This window comes from Anomaloglossus baeobatrachus, chromosome 10, assembly GCF_048569485.1.
Source record: "Anomaloglossus baeobatrachus isolate aAnoBae1 chromosome 10, aAnoBae1.hap1, whole genome shotgun sequence".
NCBI lineage: Eukaryota > Metazoa > Chordata > Amphibia > Anura > Aromobatidae > Anomaloglossus > Anomaloglossus baeobatrachus.
Window position 1 is genome coordinate 46,161,283 of NC_134362.1, and position 13,892 is coordinate 46,175,174.

The 13,892-nt window shown below is 57.1% G+C and overlaps 1 non-coding gene across 1 annotated transcript; it reads left to right on the plus strand.

Moving 5' to 3' along the window:
* Positions 1-13,007: 13,007 nt before the first annotated feature.
* Positions 13,008-13,080, plus strand: TRNAV-UAC (transfer RNA valine (anticodon UAC)). Its single transcript has one exon. It is a non-coding gene; the product is annotated as a tRNA-Val (tRNA).
* Positions 13,081-13,892: the final 812 nt, after the last annotated feature.

The window sequence follows — 13,892 nt, forward strand, 5'->3', positions numbered from 1 at the left end:
CTATCCACGGAGGGGAGGACTAACAACTTAGCTGCTCCAGTCACTGCTCCTGGGATCCCCGTTCAGAGCAGCGGTGGTGTCACTACAAATCACCACAACCGTGGGTAGCGTCACGGACAATATCCCAAACAACCACCAACCACCCCTTTTCACTCACGGGCGAGGAGCGCCGCTCGAGTCCCTGGGATCCGGCCCATCGCTCGAGCCACCGAGCAGCAGCAGCCGCAGAGCAGCGGCGGCCGGACCCGAGCAGTGGGAGAGCGCACAGCGTTGCCACCCTCCTCCCCGCCCGCGACAACTTGGCGTCACGAACAGGATCTTACCGCTCTGCTGTTGGGTAGAGGTGCGCCTTGTTACCGCCGGAGGTGTCCGGCCGAAAAATTTCAGAAGCCGCCATCTTTGGCGCGGAAAGTTCCCGCTCGAGCGTCTTCTCGAGTAGTGGAGGCGCAAAGGCCAAAACACCGCCCCGATGGAGGAGGAGCCGAAAAGAGGCTGAGGGGGACGAAATGGCGGATGGCTGCATGTGAAGGCGGCTATAAAAGCAGGGATGCCAGGACCCTGCATCCATCTTGTTCCTGGGAGAGACCGCCAGCAGGATGTTTATGCCGTCCCAAAGCACCGTGGCCCCCGCGCCTAGAACAGCGGCGTGGGTGGAGATCCGGACCGCGCAGCTCTACCAGAGGCTGCAGGTCAAAATGCAGCTACTCTTAGAGGAGTGGGAGACCGACATGGCGGAGGTCATAGCGACCGTGCATAGATGCGAGGAGGAAGCTGCGGAAGGGAGGGTGAGTGACTCACACCCCGATGGCCTTGAAGGGCCGGTCATCGCGGCTGCGGGACCCGGTCTAAACCCTCTCGCCCTGCTGCCTCCCTCACCACCCGTCCCGGAAGCCGTGACCCCGCCACTAGGCCTGCTGCCCCCACAACCGGTAGCGATACCCCGCATGCCCGCCCCGGCGGGCCGACCTGCAGCCGGAGCCCGGAGCCGACCGGAGGTGCTGCCGTGGAAAGCCCCGAAGCCCGAACCGGAGGCATCCCCCGAGAAATCCCCCGAGCCGGAGCCGATGGACCGCTCCGTAAAGAAGGCCCAGCAGCGGAAAGCCCCTGTGCCCATCCCCCACGCCTCGGACGAGGTAGCGCCGGGTTGCCGCTGCTGGGCGGCGTCCAAGGCCGCGTCACCGCGGGACCTTCTGCCCAGATCACCAGCAGTGGGCAGTGTCCAAACGGTCTCGCGGGGCCCGACCCATGCGCCGGAGCTCGCAGCAGCCCCGTACTGGGATAGGGAGCCGGTACCGCTGGGCCCGGAGATTGAAGAGAGGGAAAGGAAGAAGGCAGAGTTGGTGGCCCGTGCAATCCGGGAGGAGAGTTTGAGGCAAGTGACTTTCCGTGTCCGGGGCCCGCTGTATGAAGGGCAGGTGAGGCGGTTTGATGTTCGCCGGGGCTATGGATTCATTTATGAACCGGGCCTGGAGGCCGAAGTTTTTATAGCCCGGCGGGATGTTAATGCTCACCTGCCAGAGGAGCACCTAGGCCGTAACCTGATGTCGGGCGACCTGGTACAGTACACCCGACACTGTGGGGAGAGGGGGTGGTTCGCTCTGGATGCAAAATTGAGGGGCAGCCAGGAGGCCCGTGTGAGCGCCGCACCCCCTCCCTCCGGGGATGCTGAGGAACCAGAGTAAGGGCAGCGGAGCACCGTTGTCCCCGTCCCCGTTGGGACCACCTGTTTGTTTTGAAAAAGTTTGAAAAGTTGAAAATGAAAATGAATAATTGCTGAAAAAGTCATCTGATTGTCAACTGCTGATTGAAACCGGCCGTTGCCGACACCGTTGTCCCCGTGGGGACCGTTTGAAAAAGTTTTGCATAGGAACTCCTATGGACAAACCCGAGAACTTGCAGGGCAACCACAAACTTTAGTGTCTTGTAAATAATTATTGTTGTTGCAGCTTCCGACCGTTGCCGCCTCCGGAGAGGCAGATTGGAGGAAGGGCCCGCAGTGGAGCAGGCTGGGGCCCAGCCACCACAGGAACCGGTGGCATTCCCCTGGGGGTTCCAGGGGCTCCCCATGGACGTGGGTCCCCTGGAAAGGACAGATCCCGCTCGGGTGACTTGGTGCAGGACTGGGGTCAAGGGGTGCTGCCTGTTTCTTAGGGGCAGCATCAGGGCCAGGTTACTTGGGTGGGTGAGAGCGGAAGCCGTAACCGTTAACCGTTTGCAACTATTAAGAAAAGTGCCACCCGTTGTGGGATGAAGTTAATATAAATGTATGTGTGTTACCATTTTTTCTATTTATTTTACAGTTAAAGGAAAAAAAAAAAAATAAAACCGGTGTTGGACAGGCAGCCCGCGGACAGTCTGCATTTTGCTAAGGGGGATTGTGACGCCCTGGGCAAGCCAGGGGTCACAGGTAACTACATCACCACACCCTACACCCCGGATAGGCACATCAAAGCTAGACCAGAAATCCTTGTTGCCTTCCTCCAGGGGCTGATGTTCACACCAGGGGATGGAGCCAGGCGGTTGGTCTCCACCCACCGAGGAGTTCACAGTCCTGGAGGCGGGAAAACCAAGCAGAGCAGATTAGTTTGAGAGGCGAAAGTGTGAGGAGTGAAGTGGTAGGAGAGCAGGCAAAAACTGACTGAGAGCGTCCGGGTGTGTGCCCCGGACAGAGACAGCAAGGTTAGCAGACGGCGGTGACCATCTGCAGGAGTGGCTGATCGGAGTTGCCGAAAGGACTGCGGATGGGTGGTGGCCCGGCGGTACCGGGGATCCGGCCCATCGCTCGAGCCACCGAGCAGCAGCAGCCGCAGAGCAGCGGCGGCCGGACCCGAGCAGTGGGAGCGCGCACAGCGTTGCCACCCTCCTCCCCGCCCGCGACAACTTGGCGTCACGAACAGGATCTTACCGCTCTGCTGTTGGGTAGAGGTGCGCCTTGTTACCGTCGGAGGTGTCCGGCCGAAAAATTTCAGAAGCCGCCATCTTTGGCGCGGAAAGTTCCCGCTCGAGCGTCTTCTCGAGTAGTGGAGGCGCAAAGACCAAAACACCGCCCCGATGGAGGAGGAGCCGAAAAGAGGCTGAGGGGGACGAAATGGCGGATGGCTGCATGTGAAGGCGGCTATAAAAGCAGGGATGCCAGGACCCTGCATCCATCTTGTTCCTGGGAGAGACCGCCAGCAGGATGTTTATGCCGTCCCAAAGCACCGTGGCCCCCGCGCCTAGAACAGCGGCGTGGGTGGAGATCCGGACCGCGCAGCTCTACCAGAGGCTGCAGGTCAAAATGCAGCTACTCTTAGAGGAGTGGGAGACCGACATGGCGGAGGTCATAGCGACCGTGCATAGACGCGAGGAGGAAGCTGCGGAAGGGAGGGTGAGTGACTCACGCCCCGATGGCCTTGAAGGGCCGGTCATCGCGGCTGCGGGACCCGGTCTAAACCCTCTCGCCCTGCTGCCTCCCTCACCACCCGTCCCGGAAGCCGTGACCCCGCCACTAGGCCTGCTGCCCCCACAACCGGTAGCGATACCCCGCATGCCCGCCCCGGCGGGCCGACCTGCAGCCGGAGCCCGGAGCCGACCGGAGGTGCTGCCGTGGAAAGCCCCGAAGCCCGAACCGGAGGCATCCCCCGAGAAATCCCCTGAGCCGGAGCCGATGGACCGCTCCGTAAAGAAGGCCCAGCAGCGGAAAGCCCCTGTGCCCATCCCCCACGCCTCGGACGAGGTAGCGCCGGGTTGCCGCTGCTGGGCGGCGTCCAAGGCCGCGTCACCGCGGGACCTTCTGCCCAGATCACCAGCAGTGGGCAGTGTCCAAACGGTCTCGCGGGGCCCGACCCATGCGCCGGAGCTCGCAGCAGCCCCGTACTGGGATAGGGAGCCGGTACCGCTGGGCCCGGAGATTGAAGAGAGGGAAAGGAAGAAGGCAGAGTTGGTGGCCCGTGCAATCCGGGAGGAGAGTTTGAGGCAAGTGACTTTCCGTGTCCGGGGCCCGCTGTATGAAGGGCAGGTGAGGCGGTTTGATGTTCGCCGGGGCTATGGATTCATTTATGAACCGGGCCTGGAGGCCGAAGTTTTTATAGCCCGGCGGGATGTTAATGCTCACCTGCCAGAGGAGCACCTAGGCCGTAACCTGATGTCGGGCGACCTGGTACAGTACACCTGGCACTGTGGGGAGAGGGGGTGGTTCGCTCTGGATGCAAAATTGAGGGGCAGCCAGGAGGCCCGTGTGAGCGCCGCACCCCCTCCCTCCGGGGATGCTGAGGAACCAGAGTAAGGGCAGCGGAGCACCGTTGTCCCCGTCCCCGTTGGAACCACCTGTTTGTTTTGAAAAAGTTTGAAAAGTTGAAAATGAAAATGAATAATTGCTGAAAAAGTCATCTGATTGTCAACTGCTGATTGAAACCGGCCGTTGCCGACACCGTTGTCCCCGTGGGGACCGTTTGAAAAAGTTTTGCATAGGAACTCCTATGGACAAACCCGAGAACTTGCAGGGCAACCACAAACTTTAGTGTCTTGTAAATAATTATTGTTGTTGCAGCTTCCGACCGTTGCCGCCTCCGGAGAGGCAGATTGAAGGAAGGGCCCGCAGTGGAGCAGGCTGGGGCCCAGCCACCACAGGAACCGGTGGCATTCCCCTGGGGGTTCCAGGGGCTCCCCATGGACGTGGGTCCCCTGGAAAGGACAGATCCCGCTCGGGTGACTTGGTGCAGGACTGGGGTCAAGGGGTGCTGCCTGTTTCTTAGGGGCAGCATCAGGGCCAGGTTACTTGGGTGGGTGAGAGCGGAAGCCGTAACCGTTAACCGTTTGCAACTATTAAGAAAAGTGCCACCCGTTGTGGGATGAAGTTAATATAAATGTATGTGTGTTACCATTTTTTCTATTTATTTTACAGTTAAAGGAAAAAAATAAAATAAAACCGGTGTTGGACGGGCAGCCCGCGGACAGTCTGCATTTTGCTAAGGGGGATTGTGACGCCCTGGGCAAGCCAGGGGTCACAGGTAACTACATCACCACACCCTACACCCCGGATAGGCACATCAAAGCTAGACCAGAAATCCTTGTTGCCTTCCTCCAGGGACTGATGTTCACACCAGGGGATGGAGCCAGGCGGTTGGTCTCCACCCACCGAGGAGTTCACAGTCCTGGAGGCGGGAAAACCAAGCAGAGCAGATTAGTTTGAGAGGCGAAAGTGTGAGGAGTGAAGTGGTAGGAGAGCAGGCAAAAACTGACTGAGAGCGTCCGGGTGTGTGCCCCGGACAGAGACAGCAAGGTTAGCAGACGGCGGTGACCGTCTGCAGGAGTGGCTGATCGGAGTTGCCGAAAGGACTGCGGATGGGTGGTGGCCCGGCGGTACCGGACCGGTACACAAAGTGAGGCCAGCACCATTGGCAGGGGCCTTTTGGATCCCGGCAAGGCTTGGAGTCGCCGTAATTTGCCAAATCCGTCAGTGAAGGGAACCTCCGGGTTTCCAAACAACTAAGTCCCGATTGAAGGCAAAGGTCCAACTGTGAGAGAGAGACACCGCCACCGATAAGGCACCAGTTTCTCAGGGCCAGCGCCTGCGGGCAAAGAGGGGCTCCTCCGGCCCATATCCAAGCCGGGGAGCGGGTTACCGGTGGGAACCCATCGATACCAACAGAAGTACTAGGTGCAGGGAAAGAGACAGTCACCGTTAACTACCGGGGAAAAGCAACAGCAGCCGTCCGTGGGAACCGTCTTTCCAGCCGTGTGTTTTACTGTGAACTGTGTCAACGTCTCAGGCTGAGTGAGTACCACAGTGCCGTACGGCACAGCGCTGCCCCCGCATCCCTGCACCTCACCAGGCCCCATAACCCGCCTGCCATCCTGTCCTACCCCATCACCGGGCCCCGGGACCATCAACTCCCCTACTCACGGAGGGGAGGACTAACAACTTAGCTGCTCCAGTCACCGCTCCCGGGATCCCCGTTCAGAGCAGCGGTGGTGTCACTACAAATCACCACAACCGTGGGTAGCGTCACGGACAATATGCCAAACAACCACCAACCACCCCTTTTCACTCACGGGCGAGGAGCGCCGCTCGAGTCCCCGGGATCCGGCCCATCGCTCGAGCCACCGAGCAGCAGCAGCCGCAGAGCAGCGGCGGCCGGACCCGAGCAGTGGGAGAGCGCACAGCGTTGCCACCCTCCTCCCCGCCCGCGACAATTACTTGTAAGATAACATGCAGTTATAATGTTATCTTGCTTTAAATAAAGATGTCTTTCAGTTTTTATAATGCTGGAAAGCTGGCAATGGAGGCTGCCATTTTACATTCCAAGTTTTAGCACGACAGTGCAGGCTCAATTTACAGCACCTCATGGACATAGGTGATAGTAGTCGGATTCCGACCCCTTTAGTTTTATTACAACTGAAATGGTAACGCCTATGTGGGCTGCCCAATTCACAGCCGTGGGTGTGTTCAGCCGCCATTTTTCCATAGCCCATGCTTTCGACTGAGCTTCCTTTTTCCCCTACAGCCAGGATCTGAAAGACCAAGTGTGGCGCCCCTGACCTGGTCAGGCACCACTGAGTACTGCACCCATGCTGGGGACAGTACAATACAGGTAATCCAGAAGGCTGACCGAGGTGTGACTACACAGGCGCATAGTGATCAGGTCTCACACATGTACCTTTGAGAGGACCCCTGGGGATCCCAGGAGGGGGAAAAGCCTTCACCTCCACTGGAATAGTGGAGGGGGCCAAAAGCCTCCATCTCCACTCAAGGGGTGTGGTAAGAGAGCCTGGTTGCTAGGTGGCGTAGGCAAGAACAGGAGAGGAGGAGCAGTGAGCCGGTTTAGTGCAGAGTCCAGGGAGCTCCGAGGAGAGCTGACCCCTTCCCCTGGGCTGCTGTAGTCTGACAGCGTCCGCGCAGTGGCTACCGACGGGGGAGAACGGTCACCTAGGAGTGCTACCCGAAACCCATCTCCAGCTAAAGAGAGAGCACAGAGTGGGAAGTAAGGAGACTGCTAGGGAGAACCAGGCCCAAACGGGCGGCAGATCCCGGAGCGGGGATAGATCCACCTTTCCCTGCTAAACCTGCCGGTGTGGGGCCCTCAAAGCCCACACCACAACACCTAAAAGCCGCAGCCACGTAGCCACAGTTAGGGCCCACAGTTCACAGGAGGCAAGCAGCTGGAGTGATCTGGCCCAGGCAACAAGCAAACGGCAAACGAAGGGGAGAGAGGCTTCAGCAACTTCCCTGGGTGACCCCCATAGGGACTAAAAGTCGGGGTTACCCCAAACCACCAAGGGCTAAGGAAGGCGAGTTGGTAGTCACCATCAGAAGTCAGCCTGAAGGATACCTGGTTCCCGCCTGGTTCATCCCAGCTACGCCCGGGTTACTCACCCTGCCATCAACTGTGAGTAAAACCCCTGAAAGACATTCTGCTTGTGTGGAGTTATTCTGCGCCTTGTGGTTCCACACACCTACACAGGGCCCTGGGGCTTGCCTCACTCTCAGGAGGCTATTCCAACTAACTGCACCCACCATCAGCCCCAGGCATCCCTTAACCTGCAGTGGCGGTCCCCACTGACCGCAATTCTGAGAGTGGCGTCACGACAATCCTAATAGAAGATTCCCTACCGGTGACAAGATCCAGACTGACAGCGGAGTCCCTGAAGGTAATGCACCGACGCAGCGTGCCCGGGGCCCGACTTCTGGCGTCACGAACAGGATAAGGACTAGACCTGTTCAGACAGGTGACCATGTGCCTGGGCGGTCCGCTTGAAAAATTGGAAGCGCCGCCATATTGCCACCATGAAAAGCGCGCTGAAAAACAACAGCAGGCCGCGCTGGGAGAAGTTACCGCCCACGAAGAGGTGTGGCTACCCAGAGATCCCCTGCAGAGTTCTGACCTCGCTTGTGAAGAGAGCGGAAGCGTCCAGAGACGGCGGAACTGAAAAGAAGCCAGCAGCTTGTTGTTAGAGAAAATGGCGTCTGAATGCAGAGACCCAGAGCCAGGCTCCGCTGCCTGGTGGTGTCGGGAGCTTGCCGAGTTCTGCGAACAACTGGAAGCCAGGATCGGAAGGCAGATCAGAGAGGGACGTGCGGAGTTCCTGGGGATGACCGCGGCGGTTCAGGCCTATGAAGGGAGAGCCGCGCGCCGAGTGCCAGACCGGACGGCGACGACTCAGACCCCGATGCTGCCACCGATGGGTGAGTCCAGTGATGCCCCTGCCAGCGCGAGTGCCCCGACCCCTGCTGCCACGCCCGCGGTCCCTGAAGAGGCGTCTGGCGCGGCGACGCTGAAGCAGGCCGCAGCCACGCCAGGTGCAGCCCGCCAAGCCCAGGCCGACGCAGCGATGCCCTGCTCGGCCCACCAAGACCCGGTCCCTGCAACAACGCCCAGCCCGGCCCGCAAAGATCCGGCTGCCGCCGCGACCCTAATCCACGCCGCAGGTGTGACGCTGACCCAGGCCGCTGCCATGCTAGGCCCGGCCCGCCAAGCCCAGACCGCGGCAGCAACGCCCAGTCCGTCCCGCCAAGCACCGGCCACGGTAGCGATGCCCGCTCAGGCTCCGGCTGCGACAGAAACGCCCATCCAGGCCGCCGCCATGCCAGGCGCGGCCCGCCAAGACCAGGCCGCCGCCATGCCAGGCGCGGCCCGCCAAGACCAGGCCGCCGCCATGCCAGGCGCGGCCCGCCAAGAAAAGACAGACGTACCATTCTTTACCCCGGCCCGCAAGGCCAGAGCAGCCACCGCTCCCCAGTCTAAGGAAGTCCCTGCTAGGAAGTCCCTGGTAGGTGAGGACCCTGCATACTGGCAGCTGAAGGCTGACCTGGAGGCCAAGTTCCCACAGGAGATGGTGGACCGGTACATGCTTCCTCCGCATACCCCCAAGAGGATTCCGGCAACCCCTGCAGCAACCATGCCAAAGAGATCCCCGCCTGGGCCGGCTGAGGAGCACCCATCCCCAGCACTGCCACCACCGGAGTGCTCAGCAGAACTAAGGGGGAGGGGAGGCCAGGAAGCTGAGGAGCTGACTCCAGAGCCATCCGCACTGGATCCATACCCAGAGCCGGAGATGTTGCCATACTCCCGCTGGGACGAGGAAGACCCGATACCCTCTGCGGAAGAAGATCTACCCAAAAGCCTCACCTGGGAGCTGGTAAGCTGTACCTCGCAGAATCCAGTCCGCAAGACACGGCGCCGTAGTAGAACCCAGTCTTTCCCTGCACCGCCATCCCCAGAGCAGAGAGAAGTCACGGCCCGAGACCTAGAAGAAAAACGGTTCCTGAGAAGAGCCAAAGCCCAGGTCAGAGGACCCCTTTGTCGAGGAGTAGTGGAAGATTTTAGCCTAAAATCAGGATACGGCTTCATCGTAGCACCTGGTATGAAAGAAGGCATTTTTGTCAACAGAAGAGACGTTAGAGCTCATTTGCCCAGAGGACATCCTGGAAGAAACCTAAGAATGGGAGACACAGTGCAGTTTACCATGCATCAAGGAGAAAGAGGCTGGTATGCCCTAGATGTCACGCCATGTCCTAAAGAAAGAGAAACAGACACTGAAGAAGAAGAAAGAAAATACAACGAACCCACAGATGAAGAAAGAGATCGAGAAACCAACAGGTGCCGCAGCCCTACAGGCCCAAGCCCTGGTATGGAAGAGTAGAGGAATCTGCATAAAGTAAAGTACACCAAGTTACTGTTTGACCAGTTTGAAAAGTTTGCAACGTTTTCAAGTTTAAGCAATGTGCCCACATAAACTAATGTGAGAAATGAACCTTAAGGCTATGAACTGGCTATAGCCACAAACTCTCGCAGTGTAAATAGTTACACCAGAGGGCACCACCACCACCAGAGTCAGCATGTTTAGGGGCTTGGCTCGTCTGCAACCAGGGAGCACGTCCGTATATAGGGCCTTGGCTCACCTGCGACCAGAGAGCATGCCTGTTTATGGGGCCTGGCTCTCCACCACAAAGAGGGTACCTGGTCAGCACCAACTGTGGAGGCCGCCTCTACATCCTGCCAGAAGAGGCTGAAGGCGCGGATCCACCAGGCCAGGTATACCCTGAAACCACCAGCCCATGAAAGCCGCCTCTACATCCTGCCAGAAGTGGCTGAAGGCGCGGCCAACGGGAGAGGCAGATTGGAGGAAAGGTCTGGGGAAGTAGATGGCCCAGATCTGGTTACCAAAAGGACCGGTGACCTGCCTCCTGAAAGGGTTTGGGTGGGTTAACGGACTTGTGGGTGGAGGGTGGTGATGTATGGTACCTGGTGGTTTTAAAATGTTTTACCATGTTTTACTGTTTTATGCATTTTAAAATGTTGTCTTGCAGCCCGAGGACGTGCTGGTGATAACTAAGGGGGAATGTGGCGCCCCTGACCTGGTCAGGCACCACTGAGTACTGCACCCATGCTGGGGACAGTACAATACAGGTAATCCAGAAGGCTGACCGAGGTGTGACTACACAGGCGCATAGTGATCAGGTCTCACACATGTACCTTTGAGAGGACCCCTGGGGATCCCAGGAGGGGGAAAAGCCTTCACCTCCACTGGAATAGTGGAGGGGGCCAAAAGCCTCCATCTCCACTCAAGGGGTGTGGTAAGAGAGCCTGGTTGCTAGGTGGCGTAGGCAAGAACAGGAGAGGAGGAGCAGTGAGCCGGTTTAGTGCAGAGTCCAGGGAGCTCCGAGGAGAGCTGACCCCTTCCCCTGGGCTGCTGTAGTCTGACAGCGTCCGCGCAGTGGCTACCGACGGGGGAGAACGGTCACCTAGGAGTGCTACCCGAAACCCATCTCCAGCTAAAGAGAGAGCACAGAGTGGGAAGTAAGGAGACTGCTAGGGAGAACCAGGCCCAAACGGGCGGCAGATCCCGGAGCGGGGATAGATCCACCTTTCCCTGCTAAACCTGCCAGTGTGGGGCCCTCAAAGCCCACACCACAACACCTAAAAGCCGCAGCCACGTAGCCACAGTTAGGGCCCACAGTTCACAGGAGGCAAGCAGCTGGAGTGATCTGGCCCAGGCAACAAGCAAACGGCAAACGAAGGGGAGAGAGGCTTCAGCAACTTCCCTGGGTGACCCCCATAGGGACTAAAAGTCGGGGTTACCCCAAACCACCAAGGGCTAAGGAAGGCGAGTTGGTAGTCACCATCAGAAGTCAGCCTGAAGGATACCTGGTTCCCGCCTGGTTCATCCCAGCTACGCCCGGGTTACTCACCCTGCCATCAACTGTGAGTAAAACCCCTGAAAGACATTCTGCTTGTGTGGAGTTATTCTGCGCCTTGTGGTTCCACACACCTACACAGGGCCCTGGGGCTTGCCTCACTCTCAGGAGGCTGTTACAACTGACTGCACCCACCATCAGCCCCAGGCATCCCTTAACCTGCAGTGGCGGTCCCCACTGACCGCAATTCTGAGAGTGGCGTCACGACAATCCTAATAGAAGATTCCCTACCGGTGACAAGATCCAGACTGACAGCGGAGTCCCTGAAGGTAATGCACCGACGCAGCGTGCCCGGGGCCCGACACAAGCAGTACCATCCGAACAGATCCTAGAACAGTAACGTTTTAGCCACCAAAACAGGTTTTTCTGTGTTTTTGCAATTACTCTTTGATTTCTATGGGTGAAAAAACCCACACAGATCTAGCCTTTACAGTCTAAGTCTGCTCATCACTACTCCTGAGCCCATAAGCTCCGCTTGGAACAGCTTGAAATCTTTTTCCAGGTTCCCCTTACCGACCATGACATAAACTTATGTCAAATGTCATGCAGGGATTAACAAGGCAATGTCATTTTTCGGGGTTTTTACATAGTAGTCAAAATTATAGCTGCTAGCCTTCTTTCAGGGTTTGAAGAACTATGCACTGCTTCCTCTAGGCCGGCCCATTCTATATCAGTCCTCTATGGTTTATTAACTGTAGATAGATGGAGAATGCCTCCCCCCTTCTGCGGATCCTGGGAACTCGAAGCCCACCTTACTTTCACGCAATAACAATGGGATGTGTTTTTCCTTGTTCCACAAATCTATAATGGTGACAAAATCTCAGGAGACGAGTTTCAAGATTGTCTCTGGATGGTATCGGGTTCCTGCGGTTCTGCAGAGGTGGTTCCCGGGGATGTCTAGTCTTTGCTGGCGTTGGAGGAGGGTACCATGTCTCATATATGGTGGTCTTGTCCGACACTTTGAGCGTTCTGGCAGGAGGAACTCAGGTATGGAGGTCTTGTCCGACACGTCGAGTGTTCTGGCAGGGGGAACTCAGGATAGTAAAAGAAATCACAGATCTTTCGGTGCCTGTCTCTTCAGAGGCGGTGCTTCAGTTCACGTTTCCAATGTCCAAGACCACCTATAAAAAAATCTCTGCTAAACCATCTATTACAAGCAGCTAAAACAATAATCCTGCATCATTGGAGGTCCCCTGACCCTCCTTCATTAGAGGAATGGTTTGAGAAGATTTCTCTAATTTATGGTATGGAGACCCTGGTGGTGCAATCCCATCAAAAATAAGCTAGTGCTGCCACCAAATAGTTCCACTGGAAGGCCTTCCTCTCCTCCCCATTATATCAGCCTATCCTAAAATAGGGGTGGCTATCTGGGATACAACTATACCTCAGGGGCTCTCTTGGGGCTCGTTCTCTGGAGTGCTGATTCACGTGCTCAGAGTTCTAACAACTTTTTGGATCTGATATAATTGAAAATTACAAGAATGATGTTGAATTCACTCTCAAAAAATATCATTCCTTTAATAACAAGACCATTATCATGGCAAAATAGTCCCATCTGTTTTACAGAAAGAACAAACTATGTAGAAAAGAACAAACTATGTAGAAAAGAACAAACTATGTAGAAAAGAACAAACTATGTAGAAACCAAAGTAACACATTCAATATCAACTTCATTTTAAGGAAAATCACATTGTTGGAAAAAAAAATAATGGTAAAATATGTAATTAAAAACAAATAATGAACTTGTCATTAACCAAACTTTACATCCAGTAGTAAATCCCTGGCAGTCAGTATTCTGCTCTGCCAGCCAACACTCTGCAGCCCTTCATCAGGTTTCATAGTGTAGTGGTTATCACGTCTGCTTTACACGCAGAAGGTCCTGGGTTCGATCCCCAGTGAAACCAATTAGTTTTACGCTTTCATTAACCTGTTAGGGTACTTCCACACTTGCGTTTATTTCCTTCCGTTACAATCCGCCCTTTTGGAAAACAGCGGAATCTGTTAACGGATTCCGCTGTTTCCCATAGACTTGTATGGGTGACGGATTGTACCAAAAGGACCTGCGTTGCTTCAGCTGGGCGACGCTCCCTTGCTTCCGCCCAGCGGGAGGAACGCAGCATGTAATGTTGTTTTGAGCAGCGGAATCCTCTGGATTCCACTGCGCATGCTCTTTTTTTTTTTTTTTTTAAATCAAACTTTATTTTGGCTCGCGGTGGCCGAACGTTCAGCTGAGCGCCCGGCCATCGACAAGCGACAGCGCTCAGCTGAACGACCAGCCGCCAGCATGCCCGGCCGCCGGCAAGTCACAGCGCTCAGCTGAGCGCCCGCCCGCTGGCATGCCCGGCCGCCGGCAAGTGACAGCGCTCAGCTGAGCGCCCGCCCGCTGGCATGCCCGGGCACCGGCAACTGACAGCGCTCAGCTGATCACCCGGCGGTCGGCTGCAGGGAGCAATCAACTGATCACCCGGCGGCCGGCAAGTGACAGCGCTCAGCTGATCACCGGCGGTCGGCTGCAGGGAGCGATCAGCTGATCACCTGGTGGCCGGCTACTGGGAGCGATCAGCTGATCACCCGGCGGCCGGCTACTGGGAGCGATCAGCTGATCACCCGGCGGCCGGCTGCAGGGAGCGATCAGCTGCTCACCCGGCGGCCGGCTACTGGGAGCGATCAGCTGATCACCCGGCGGCCGGCTACTGGGAGCGATCAGCTGATCACC